Source organism: Mycetomoellerius zeteki, unplaced genomic scaffold, assembly GCF_001594055.1.
Source record: "Mycetomoellerius zeteki isolate Tzet28-1 unplaced genomic scaffold, Tzet1.0 scaffold914, whole genome shotgun sequence".
NCBI lineage: Eukaryota > Metazoa > Arthropoda > Insecta > Hymenoptera > Formicidae > Mycetomoellerius > Mycetomoellerius zeteki.
In genome coordinates, this window is record NW_017257952.1 from 18,309 (window position 1) to 33,128 (window position 14,820).

The window sequence follows — 14,820 nt, forward strand, 5'->3', positions numbered from 1 at the left end:
AGGTATTATAGCTAATGTCTTAGCTGTGATATCTATATTATAGCAGCAACAGCAAACCATTTCGCTGTAGTTTATAAATTTATAGTTACGGCAGCAAATATATTGTAACAAACTAAGATTAGCTGCGACAGAGAAAATCTTTTTTTCTGTGTATGTATGACGGAAACGCAGGATCTATGGTATTTCATTTCTTCTGTTTAAATTTACCAAATGGCATTAGTTTTTCTCGTCCTACAGTATGAAAATATTCGTATGACGCGCGCGTGGTTCATACAGTTAAAAGATGAAACGTATATACCATGTATATTTCAATGACAACTCGTGGACGCGTGTGCGCGCCTCACGAAGGAATAAATCCCATTCGGCGCGAGATTGCTCCTGTACGACCGGCGCTTTTCACGGGCAGGAAATCCCGAGCAAATCCAAACAAACTGGAGGAGGACCGAGGCTCGCTTGTTCGCCACCTACGATTTCGAAAGGGACGGCGTTTTATTTATAGGAACTTTCGCCGTGGCCACGGCACATGGCGGAATCACGCGTGTTTCCGTGTGCGTGAGCTGCACGCTCGCGGATAAATTATTTGAATAAGTCGGCATGGCCTTCTGTGTACGCTATGACGATTCTCCGAAGCGTACAAAAACTCGGCTACCTTTTTAAATTCAAAGGCGAAGGGCATAGCTCAACAAACTATTTTGTTGCAATTATTATAAGATAATTTGTTCGTCTATGCACATAATTTCTGCATATAAAACTTGTATAATTATTACCTTTATAGTTGGTACCATTATATGTTTTTTTTCTGGGTGCAGATATATTCTGTTTAATTTAAGATAAAAATATTTTCTTGTGCATTGTCTGTTTTATACATAAATCGGATTGTTTTACCATTTAATTGCTGTAAAGGTACTAAATAAAACAATGCGGTGGGTAGCGCTTTAATGGACATCTCGAATGAGTCTTGTAACGTGCCTATAAATATTCAGTTCTACGTAAGCTGCTTTGGGCGGATGGCTTTTCTTCGATATTGTGTAAGTTCCATTTTATAAAGCAAGTTACAATATTATACCATTTATTGCATTTAGATATATTTTTTATATAATACATTAATTTTTTATTAAAGCTTTAAGATAAGAATTATCCAGTATTTTAGAGAAGAAGAGTTGTGTCGAGAAAAAGAATCAAGGCTGTGAGGGTTAAAATTACTTTTACCTGAGCTTAGCACCTCTGGGGCAGTCATTTGTCCTCTGAAAGAGAAATCAGTATTCTCTGATGGGCTGCGTGTTTAACTTTATAGGTGGGTTTGATTTTTCCCGTGTAGCTTCTCTGTTCCTCAGAGGCGCTTTGGATGGATTATTCGTTTAATGGCCGGCTAAATATTGACTTTCGGTTATTCGGTTTGCGTGTGACCTGGCTGTCGACGCGTTTCACTGTACGTAATCCTGTCTAACTAGGTGGAATAGATATACCTGTGGTTGTGGATACGAATTTTCTAACAGAGACGCGGTTAAGCTGCAGTTTACAAACGTGCAATCTATTTGAAGATAGTCATAGTAATGGCAAATATCATTTTGCGGTCGAATCGAAAGTAAATAATGTGAAAATATGAAAAAGATTATGTAAAGGATTGCGTTAAATTAGGCAAAGAATAATAGGTTTGGGTTTTCTCTTTAAGAGTAAATTCAAAATTAAAAGAAATTATATTCGAGATTTTTACGCATTCGTTTTTTATTTCTTCATAACAAATGTCCATAATTTTAAGAGAATATATGCTAAAATTATAAGGATACAAAACATAAAAATTCTTTTAAAAAAATTGAAAATTTTGTAGAATTAGTGTCGAAGATAGATTGAATTTGACAATCTTGCGTTTCGCGGGTTTTCTCCGTGTTCAGATCCATTCAGTTCCTGAACCTTGCAGTTCACGAAACGTTGGCATTCCAAGAATGGATCTGAACACGGAGAAAACCCGCGAAACGCAAGATTGTCACATAGGTAACACCCGTGAAAGCCTCAAGAATATTAGATTGAATTTATAAATCTCATACTTAGAAATATGTCTGGTTAGATTAATTGAAATTCTGGTTGAAAAAGAACGAATCGGAATTATCTGGTTAAATTTACTAGAATTTTAGCTGAGATAACCGGAATTCTAATTGATATAATCATAATTTTCAGAATCCGATGATATAATCAGAATCTCGTTTGTCCAGTTCGTTTTAATCAGAGATTTTCCTCAGTGCAGATAGTTTCAGGTAGAAGTCAGACGTTGACGAAGGTTAAAATGATTTGACCGACGCGTTTCTCGACCGTGTGCTTACGTGAAAGAGCGCGATTAACGGCCAGAGTCGAAGCGGCATTATAACGAGCGTCGCGACGTCCGCTTCGTTTTCAAAGGTAATGTCCGTCCCTCTCGTCAGTTGGCCGGTACGCGGTGGCTTGGTCAAATAAAACCGACGTGTTTTTAATGATCCGCGAACAAATACGCGTGCATTCCGCGTATACATTCGTGGATGGCGATGGCGTATGTCGCATGCGTGCATTTGTGCGTTGTGTCGAACGGTTCCGGTCGCGGCGGTCATAGAGGCGCCGAGGGATTCGTGAGCAAAAATATATCCAAGCGGCAGTGTGTGAGGTCAAATTCATGGTTGGCTCATGCAAAAATCACTGCCTCTCCGATAGTCGTACTTGGGAATGTGTGCGTATTTGCGGACGTTTGATAATTAAAGTCGACCGGTTTTTCACGATTTATACACGCCGACGATTCAATAATTTCTTTTCTTTTTTTCGATATGCACATGCGCGCATCGCTACGTTGCACATATTGCGAGTGAATTACGATTACTTTTATTATCTAAAGAGACCATGTTATTTGCGAGTTTACAGAAAGGAAATTATAATCTTGAATACATAATCTATGAATATACAGGGTGTTAGTTAAGTATGTTGCCATACTCAACAGAGCGATTCTTTGGTTTATTTCAAGTAAAAAAGTTCATATAAACATGTGTCTTAAACGGCTTAGTTTCCAAAATACAGGTGAATGTTCGCAAATGTTTGACGAAACGGTAAATTGCGTTGGAGATATCTTCCTGCATAAATATGCCTTGTTTCACGCAAGTTACCATTCGCACAACCGTAAATAAAGTGACAAAGTCAAAGTCAAAGTCACAAAATCAAAAATAGACTTCAATTCTGATGTTGCTGCGGGTCAGTTAGCTTGTACATACGTTTTCGGGCCAAGGTGGACATTTTCAACAATTCATCTAATTATTTTATTTTATCAGAAGAAAGTCTGTTTTTGTTTTTCTGTTTTTGATTAGTTTTTGACTAGTTCAAGCTGTATTTCTTTCAAATAAACAGATTATTACTACATGTTTAAATTTTTTTATTTCGGAAACTAAGCCGTTTAGGACACATGTTTATATGGACTTTTTTACTCGAAATAAATCAAAGAATCACTCTGTTGAGTATGGCAACATACTTAACTAATACCCTGTATATACATTTAATTATAGATATTTTTCTATAATATATATCACATTAGCTTTACTATAAAGATTGGTAGTCTTTTAATAGAAAAAAGGCTACAAATTTTCGTTTAATTATAACTGTAATTAATCTCTATGTTAGCAGATAGCACAATTAATTAAAAGTTTTAGTCTTTAAAATATTCCTTCCCCCCCCCGAAAAGATGACTGCTCCATTACAATATTTCAACTGGCTCAGCAATTTTATTGGCTTAGCGAAGTAGTGGTGACACGATGAGACTCTCGAGAAAAATTTATCAAACTCGGGAATCAGCTCGCAACGCTGCTGATTACAAACAGCGTGATTTTTTGTGCCGCATTGTCGTAGCGGCTCTAGCAACAAGTGATATTCGCGTTTCCTTTTCTCTCTATCTCCATTTTCCTTTCCTTTTCTCATGCTTCTACACAGCAGCAGGAGCTTATGCCGCTTATGCCGTTTGCTATCTGTCCGTCTATCCGCAATACCTTTGTGTCTCTCTGTACACGGTGTGTTGTAGCGCATGTTTCGCCTTTTAGTAACGCCTCGCACTCGCAAATGAAAAGTCTCGTGTTACGTCGTGCCTCTTTCAAAGAGACTTGCGCTTCTTAATCGATAACGTCACTCTTCATTTTTGTTTTTTTTTCTTTCTTTCTTTCATCTTTCTTCTATCATTTTTCCTTTTCTATTTTTATAGATTTAAAATTTAAATTACTAAACATTTATTCTGAAAATCCTTTTCATATTCTTGCCATTTCTTCAGTGAGATGTATAAGTTAATTTTGTATCAGTCTATTTATAGAATTTACAATTTATACAACACATTCTTTCGTTATATATTTATCTTATTTCATTGTTGACAAAGAACGGGGTGAAACGAGAAGAAAAAATGCGTTTATGCATGACAGAGCAAAGGAGGATTGGAGTCGACGCGATGCTGCAGGTTTAGAACGAGAAACAGGGAAGGCTAATGGATCCTGCGGGATGCTAATGGCTTGCAGTTGTACATTCGCGCTCTATTTACGGGTAGAAGCAATTACGGCTAATTCGACGGCTATCTATTAGTCGAATATATTCCGTGAGACCGCCCCTCGAGGACATCTTTACAAGGGATCCTTCTGCGTTTGATTATTCGTAGAATATATTCATGTCTCTAAATGCGTTTAGATTTGCTTCTCAGGACGGACGTGACATTGCTAGATCGACATTTAGATATTAGTATGAATATACAGATCAAATTATTTAGATAAAGCGTAGCTTGGAGACGAAGATATTTAATATGAGGACGATAAGTAAATGGGACAAGTACTTGTACGATATGATATGAATACACAGTATTATATTATCGTGAGTTTAAAATTTGCTCTTGTACAAGAATATCAGTTGTCAATGTATATATTAAAATAAGATGAGAAAGAGAATCTTATATATATTTAAAAATAATAAAGATTCGTATAAAAAACAAGAATTAATGAAGAATAAATGAAAGTATATAATGAAATAATTTTGTACATATTAATATGATAACTCGTGATGAATATGATATACGTATACTAACATGTAACTTTTGTTATACAGGATAGGTCATTTTAATCAATACACGCGAATATCTCGTAAGCAAGTTAGCGAAAAATGTTTCAGACCAAAGTATAGCTTTGAGGGGGACATAAGATGGTGTCATTAGTTTGACCTTGAATAGTTGCTTGAAGGTCTCTCTCTCTCACGTTACCTTCAATTTCTTAAACAGAAATCCTTATTTTTCATTGCATATTCTTGTAGCTTACCTCGAGAGCTTTTCAAAACACTATAATAAAATATTTTTTCATCAAGTACTTTTTTAGTTATGATGCTTGAAAGTTACAATATCTTCGGCATTTAGCATTATCCAAGATGTCCGACCGACAGCTAAAACCTCTTAAATGTTGTTTAAGATCATGAACTAGATAACATTTGTTAAGATCAAGGCCATTGAAGGTTGTTCTTATTTTCATTTTTACACTAAAAATTCATTTTAACGTAAAAATGAAAATAAGATGTACAACTTCCAATGGCCTTGATTTTGATAAATGTTATCCAGTTCATGGTCCTAAATAACATTTAAGAGGTTTTAACTATCGGTCGGACACCTTGGATAATGCTAAATGTCTGAGGTACTGTAACTTTCGAGTATCATAACTAAAAAAATACTTGATGAAAAAATATTTTATTATATTGTTTTGGAAAGCTTTTGAGGTACAAGAATATTTAATAAAAAATAGGGATTTCCATTTAAGAAATTAAAGGTTACCGTCACGTGACTTTTAAGCAATTATTCAAGATCAAACTAATGACATCACCTTATGTCCCCCTTAAAGTCATACAACTTTGATCTGAAACATTTTTCGCTATCTTGCTTACCTGACGAGATATTCACATGTATTGATTAAAGTGGTCTATCCTATATATAATATACCTATAGGTATATATACATATACATTCATATATAATAATAATATTTTTAATATATACAGTATTATTGATTATTCAAATAGATTTCCATGGTAAATAATCGTGCCTATTAAAACGATAGCATTCAAAATTGAATGCGGAAACGGTTTACCAAACGATATTGTCTCTGTAGTTACTAATGATGTCAATAAGATTACGGAGAAAGGTCGCGGCTGGCGGGGTAAATTGTTCATTATGCCTTTCTCAGAAAGCGCGACCTAATTAAACGAAATATGATAGAATCTTGCTTACGGCTTTGCTTCGGTCGTTCAAGAAACTGTGCTCTCGTAATGAAAGAAAGAGATCGACACTTGAGAGCGAACTTTGAAGTTGTGGCAGTGAAAATAATTTACCATGATGCTTGTCGCTTTGAACGTCGCTCCCGAGTGTGGCATAAATACCCTCGTAATAGGCTCCGAGACTTTTAGAGGGATTGAGGGTGGGTAAGCGGGAGGGAGAGAGAGAGAGCCCAGAGATCTTAACTGCGAAGTCCCTTCGAGTCACGCGAGCCGGCCACGTCCGCTTCACCAGTGTAACAAATCAATTAGCGGGATAATTATTGCTTTTCATTCTCGAACCGGTTCCGCGCATCATCACGCCACGAGAATCAAGATATTCGATTTCTCCCTTTACGTCCCTTTTACTGCCCGCTAGCAAAAGAAAGGCTCGAGGACTTTTCCATACTTCTCGTTCAATCTTTATATCGTAGCTTTGAAACGATTATGCAAGCTGTCTTTGACAAACGAGTCGTGATAAATTAATAAAATTATAATTTCAAGATGTGAACAAGTTCTTTTGCGTAATTCCATTAGCATGATGTAAAAGTTATGATTTTTTCTCATAAAATTATAGTAAAGAAATTGTACAATAAAAAAACAGATTATTTTTGTTACATTATTTTTTCATATATGCAATTGAAAAGATACTGAAAATAACTGTAAGGAAAAAATTATACATTAATAGCATCATCTGACAGCAAATAATTGAAAATAATTTTGATGATTCAACGATAGTGTTAATAAAACCGGTAAACCGCTCTCTCTTGTTTTAATAAAGTGTTATTTGTTTTATTAACATTGTCATGGATTAACAAAATTATTTTCAATTAAACCGCTGAATATTGTTAATACACACTGAGAGAAAAAAATGGTTGCAAGTATTGTAATTTAACTATATAATTTATAGTTCTTTTTTTAACTATAATATAAATTTATAATTATTTTAACCATGCACATTATATAGTTGCTTCAACTGAAATATAACCGTTATAACTATGACATGCATTAAGTTTTTCCTTACCGTATCTCTTAGTTATTATTACCATGTAATAGTTAGCGAATATTAAGCAAATAGTTATAGTCACTATAATAACGATTGCATTTATTATATAAAAATAGTTATTTTTATTTACCATTCGTATCTTAACATTATATTAATAGTTCAAATTATCATAATTTATAATACAATTTTTCCATATTTGAGAGTATTTTTTGATGTGCGTGGTATAAGCTTTCTGTTATGTACAGTCTTCAGTTTATAATTCAATACTTAACGTAACGTGTTACGGATGTTCTTGTGCGGTGAGACTTTTACTCATCTGTTTTTCCTGCGAGTAGAGGATATATTTTGAGACACGATACTCAGAACAGCACGTAGCGAAATTCGTCAAACGTCGACCACAGGTTTCTATTAGAGAGTAGATTGCATTCTTGTATCAATGATTTCCAAGCGCAGTCGTGACTATGACTTTCCGATTTTGCGGCTTTTGCAAAGCGGACCATATCTTCGTGATTAGGTTGGCGTTCTCATCAAAGGAGGTGCTATGGAGGAATGAATAAGGGGATGATGTCTATGGAGAAGAAAGGATTGCGAATCTCTTCGATCTTGATAAAATCTAATAGCGTGGCGGGAAAAAGACTGCTTTAAGCAGTTAAACCTCTTTTCTTCGTTGGCTTGGAAAACGGAAACACTTTCATTTCCTGCGACTAGAGAAAGTCGAGGATCGTTTTGCCGTGATTTTTTTCTTAAAGCACGAAGTCACAGCTTTGCTTTTATTTCTGATTGTTTTGTTACTCATATGTAAAATTCGTAATCGTGATTTTGATCAATTACAATCGACAACATTTGACGATAATTCGCCATTTATGAATATAAAGTAATAAATTGATTATCATCGATTTATTACTCTAAATTCGTGATGGATTTAAAAATCTAGATATTATCTCACTTTTTGATTTTTTTAAACAAAAATTTGGAACATGTATATTTTTATTTTATTTTATCAAATATATTTTTATTTTATTTAAATATGTAAAAAAGTTTATTAAACATATAATTAATCAAATTTTGATTTAACAAAATTTATGTTTGAACTGTGAAATATTTCTTTATTTTAAAATTGTATGTATTATTGTTTTATGGTATAGGTTATACTAATTTATCATTATATAATTGTCTTCTTAAAATTCTTATCAGCATAAATGTTCAAATCAATGTTAAGTGAAATTTTTATGTAATGAAGTGTAATATCGGCGAGCGATTTCATTATTTCAAGACTATAGATATCGTATAATTATTTCGTTTCTTTAAGTACGCTTGAGGATTTTTCCTTGCGAGCAAAGCACGAATAATATAAGAATGTGAAAAAAGTCGAATCGTGCGGGAAACTGTCCTGAAAATGCGGAAACCGCAGCAGGACGGTTGTAGGAGTTGAATCGTCGGCTCGGAAAAAAATCACTCTTTATTGTTTTCGTTAGCCCCGCACCTGTCCTTCTTCGTTTAAAGCTGCCTCGGAAAGACAGGTAGAAAAGGGTGGAGGAAAAATATGGGAAAGTGTAATAGGAAAGAACCGGCGGTGAAGGTTGCTGGCGTTGAATAATAAAGAAACGTACGATCACGTTCCTCCTTTCCTCGGTTGCTCGGAATTTCAGCAAAAGCTCGTTTTTCTTATCGTCCGTACTATCGGGGAATTTCAGAAAAATAAATATCTTTTGTCGAATATAAATTTCGAATAAGAATGAAATTTAAAAAATGCTTACAAAGCAAGATTTTTTTGCAGACAACTTTTTTTTCACGAATTTCGAGTTACATAATAGTCAATTAATATTAAGAATTATTTAGGAATAATAGAAATCAATATTAAAATAATAGAAGAAATAATTTGGTTAATATCTCAACGTTTTTAAACGACATATTGTTAAAATAAAATTTTTGATAAATGTCAATTTAATAAATTTAATGAGAAACGTAATTTCAGTTCGACGAGTAATCAGAATTTGTTTTACGTGATCTTTCTGTTGAACATTTTGTCATGTGATGTATCACGAGACATATACGATCAATGGACACCCCTCTACACGAGTATAAAGGGACTGAAAGTTTCCCCATGGCGAGGTGTTTGCGCAAGCCAGCTGTTGACGGCTTGCCTACGGTCGCAAAAGCTTAAATACCTACTCTACCAGCCAGAACTCCATTCATGAAAATTCAGGAAAGGATCTGGATTTTCTATGTCTCGTGTGGGGCTTAGCCAAAAGCTTGTCATGATCGACGACTTCGGCCCTAATTGTTTGTCCTTCGTCCGATAGGCGATTAGGCGGATCATTCGAATGCACGAGCATATAAAGTACGTTTTTCGATCGATAAGTATCTAACAATAAGGTGCAATCTTGGTCATGACCTTTTGTATGATATATCATATATGTAAAATAAAAGGTCTCGTCATTAAAAATAATTTTCCAAACAGAGAATTAATAGTATAAAAATTTATATTTATATATATAAACAATTAGCAAATTTTAAGATCATCACGAATTAATAGTTCTTTTAAACGTCAAACAAGGTGTTTTAATATACAGTACATATTCAGAATCGTCTAAATTGAAGTCAAGTGACAACGATAAAAAGAGACTGCGGATTCGAAAAGTATTATGGGATACAAATTGACGGAGCAAGGTCACGTGTCGCGTGCGGTGACACACTGCGATAATCTACGGCTAATTGGACGCGTGTACAGGTACGCCAGGTTGCGTGGAGAGAGTTAGGTGGGTGCGTCGATAACAATGGATAATCCGCGCATTCACGGGACTCTGCGGCCGCGCGTTCGAGAGTAATTTCTCGCGTGTTTCCCCTCGTCTCGGGCCTTCCTAGATATCCACTCTGTAGGCCATAGGGGAGTGGAATCCATGCGCGCGGTTACGTATAGGTACTTGCATGTACTCCATAGGTTTATGGATAAAGGAGCCCAGCAGCCATATGGCGCCAAAGCGGAGCCCTTACCACCGCTTTTCGTTCCCATCCCCCCCTCTTCGGTTGCCCTTCCTCCGCTGTTCGTTGTTCCTTCCGTTTCTCTATTTCTCTCTCTGCGTCTCTTTCATCCAGGCTCTCTCGTACCCCTTTGCACCCCTATTCGCCATGCATGCTTCAATTCTCTAATAGATTTGTGCTCGCTGATTACGTCAGCCAATGTAGTACCTATACCTTCCATGCTGCAAGGTACGCACCGGGATGTTCATAATCAGGGCCTTCATATTAGCCTGTTAAGGGGTACGCGTGTCTGAAGCTGTCATACATCGCGGTACAGTCGTTGAGATCGATTAGAGAACGGTGCAGAGACGACGATTCCTTAGTAGTTACAATTTTAACGTAATAGAAAGTAATTGCTAATCCTGAATTTTAATTGCATTAAGAGAGCATATGGGTTGTTGGTCTAAGGAAATATTAAGATTTGATAATCTTATTTAAATTTCTCTTACAAGTTACGAGTATTACATTCTGCAATTTCGATTTCGTTCTGTCAGATAGCTGCCGTCATGAAAACAACAGGGTATCTATCATGTCGGAATTAATTCTGATCGGAATTATTCCGTTTTCCCTAGAAAACACAATAGAAATCTAGGGAATAATTGAATAATTTCGGTCGGAATTCATTCCGACTTGTTCCATGATAGGTGCCCAGATGAACCGGTGGCGATCTTCAGAAGAGAGAGCTGAGATTGACAGAACTGACATTTTTGACGCGCGTTCCATTAAATTATTCCGTTCTCTTTGAATTATTACGTGTTTTTGTGCTCTTGTTGTAATAAAGCTTTCTCGTTTTTTTAAATACTCGTATCTTTATTTGAGTGAGTTGTCCGTAAGTACGTAAACGAGTCGCAAGGGTAACAATATATATACAGTGAGAGCAAAAAGTATTCGTACAAGGAAATTTTTTATAAAAAACAGTCTTATTTGTAGAAAATAAACATTAATTAGCAATTTTATACAATGAATACATTCTGTTCTAACATAAACAAACGAGCTTCGCATGTATTCTTGATTTTAGAAGCTAAATTTCTCGACTGTATGAATACTTTTTGAGCATCCAAACAATACAACTTTTAATTTTCGCTTATTTTTCAGATGATAAATTTTCTGTAATTAATATACATTTTTTTGGTATATATAATTTTAAAAAATATACAGTTTATTTTATTCTTTATGAATAAATTGTTAATTACTCAACAAGAAATGATCGTCAAACGTTGAATTGACGTCAAATTGATGTTGAAATTATCGTATTGATATCGATTAGACATCAATTCGATGACTCATTTCTCGCTGGATAATATTTACTTTGTAAAAATAAACTTTTTTTGAAAAATATTTTCTCTGTTCGAATACTTTTTCTACTCATTGTGTATATAAGAAATGTTTCAGATGAAAGTAGAACGGTTTTGAGAGATGATTTTTCAATTATATGAAAAAAATCATATAATTGATCCATTTAAAAAAGTGGAGGTGACCTTCATACCCTTTTGACGCTTCCACTTAAAAGAAAACAATATACAAAAATACATCTCTCTCGAAACCGTTCTATTTTCATCCGAAATATTTTTTGATAAAATCAATAAATAACGAGTTATTAAATGCCACTCTTTTCTATTAGAGACATCCTATATATTATATATATATATATACACACGAAATAAGACAATAATAAAAAATTATGTATATAAGTACGTTATAATTTAAAAAAATTGCTGTCTGTGCTTTCAAACAAAATTTATAGCTACACACAAACGTAAACAGCACATAAAAGTTATTTCTTGAAACACTCGTTTCACTATATTGGAATTAATCTATTACGTTAAACGAGAGCTAGATTTCTGTATTATCAGACTCCCTAATTTTTAACGCTTTCTTTTAATAAACAAGAATAAATAAGAATGAGAAACTGTTAAAGCGCTCTTTCAAATAGAATTGATATTTTGGCGATAGTTTTTGTGTGCAATGAGCGCGGTATTCATGCACAATATCGCGTGATCACACGTATAAAAATCCTTTGCGCTGCATGAAGAGTGACACGGAGGGAGTATTGGGGCGAACGATATCGGGAGTATCGCAATGGGTCGGAGTGTCGCTGGGTTGACGTATAAATAAATTAAGCGCGCGGAGTCCGTCGTGCGCGCTGGTGTTTACGGGTGGTCCGACTGACCGGACGTTTATTTCAGGAGCGTTATATACGGGAAATCAATGGGACGTAATTCCATCGTCGAATTCTCTCGCCACGGCCACGTCACGGTGACGGCACGCGTGTGCGTGCGTACTCGGTTGACTGTGCGCGGCGTGGAATTATTATTATTCACAAGCTGATCGACGCGGCAGACAACATTGTGGATGTTTCGCGAATATCAATTAGGTTTAAGTGAAACGAAGAAAGCCATGTAACAGAGACGATTCGAAGATGCTTACGGCTTTCGACGTTGAATTATTGTAATATCGTGTCGCTTGTACACTGATCTGCTTAGTTGTAATTTAAACTTCATACTTATGACAGCTATACGTAGTAGTAATACTGAATAAAAGTTACGTCTGCCTGTCGATACATCATATTTGCACTTTCTACAACTCTTACTAATGATAGCCCGATCGATCATAAACGTCAATTCAATCGTGTATTGTTGATAAATCGCGCATCGCGAGATTGATTGAATACCTCTTCGAATCAGCCATATTCTTGTATCGTTTGTCGCGGGAAATATTTCTCTGAAATTTGAAATTCGATCACGTGCCGATGTGTGCATACGAATGTATCGAACATGCATACGGAACGTTATCGTTGCGAATATAATCGTAACGGTGCATATTTATGAAACGGATTCCCGTGCGCGCCAAAGAGTCGTCATCGCATCCAAACAAATGAACGGGCCCTAACTGTTCCCGCCATCACGACTACCGGGTCATCAATATTTCATACTCGTCCGATTACGACTACGTCGCTTCTTCTGGGCGCTGGTCAGGATCGGCTTGCAGCATCTCCACGTGCTGCGAGAAAATGCGTACGGCGCTATCAAACGCGGTACGGTGTTGTATTTTCGCATGACGACGCGTAAAACGGATGCGTTAGCGCGTGAAGCAGTCGTTTTTTTTACACCAACCGAAATTCGCTAACGGCTGTTTTCGAACGGGATTTTTGACGGCAATCGCGTTTCCGGATTCGATCTGATGAATTTGACAACGGTAAAAAAACCGCGCGCCATCGAATTTGCGCACAAATCGGCTTACCGAGGAGCGAAAAAAATCACAGCCGAGACTAGAAATCGGCAGATGCTTTCGAAATCCCCGTGTCAACTGTCGAGAGTGCTTTCCGCGTTATCGGGCATTTTACGATTCCGCGAGATCCTCGAAAGCTGATACGGTCCAGTCGAACAAAAATGCGCACGAGCGCGAGGATTGCGTGTATCGAGCACTATAAATTGTCTTGTAGTTAGGTAGCGACCGAAGATAGTGGGAACCCAGGCGTTTCGGGCGCGATAGCGTGCGACATCGAGGAATTTATTGGACTATAAGGTTCGCGAAAGACGTGAGGATATTGCGTCGTTTTACCGACAGTAAAGTGGACTTTGTAGCTTGCGTAACTGTCCAAATGGCGGTATCTAACCGTAATGACACCGCCATGGTTGCATCTTCGCTTACCACAACACTATTTGATTTTTTTCTTCGCAAAAATGCAGGTCATAATAATACATATGTATGTTAAAAATAGGTACTCATTTATACCGAACAACGTCTAATTTATAAATTTCTATAAATATTTTAAATCTAAGATAAGTTTTTCAATGGTTAAACTAATAAGAAAGTACGTGATTAGTTCTATATTATTAGATATTGATTTTAGTTTCTTACAATCAGAAAACACACTGCATTTTTAAGTAAATACAATACAATATTTAAAAAAATCGAAAATATATAGACACATGTCTTACTCAAGATGATAAGAAAATCACGTCTTATAAGTTAGCGGAACAAAATGAGCGGAATCGATTCTAACTAACATTTTTATTTGTTGCTCATTTGTTGCTAAAAAGTTGCCAAAGAAAAAAATTTGTTGCTCTGTCGGTTTATTTAAAAAAACGATGTTTCGCTAAAGGAAGATTCAGTTAGCGGAACAATACCTACAACAAAGCCAATCTACGCAGAAATAACGTAGGAATTTGTTGCTAATTTGTTGCTAATTTGTTGCTAATTTGTTGCTGCCGAAATAACATTTTTTTTAATACTTTACATACTGAAAAAGTGTAAATAACAACGAGAAGCCTCAACGTGCTGGCGGAACAAGAGTAAAGTATCAATAAAAGATTTGTTGCTCGCTTAAAATTGGTACTGCGACCTCGTCCGAATTAGTTGCTCTAGAAATAAACAATTTAGCAATTTGTTGCTTGCAAAATAAGTATAAATAACCACGTAAAACCTCAGCGTGCTGGCGGAACAAGAGTGAAGTATCAGTAAAAGATTTGTTGCTGGCTTAAAATTGGTCCTAGGATGTCGTCCGAATTAGTTGCTCTCGAAATA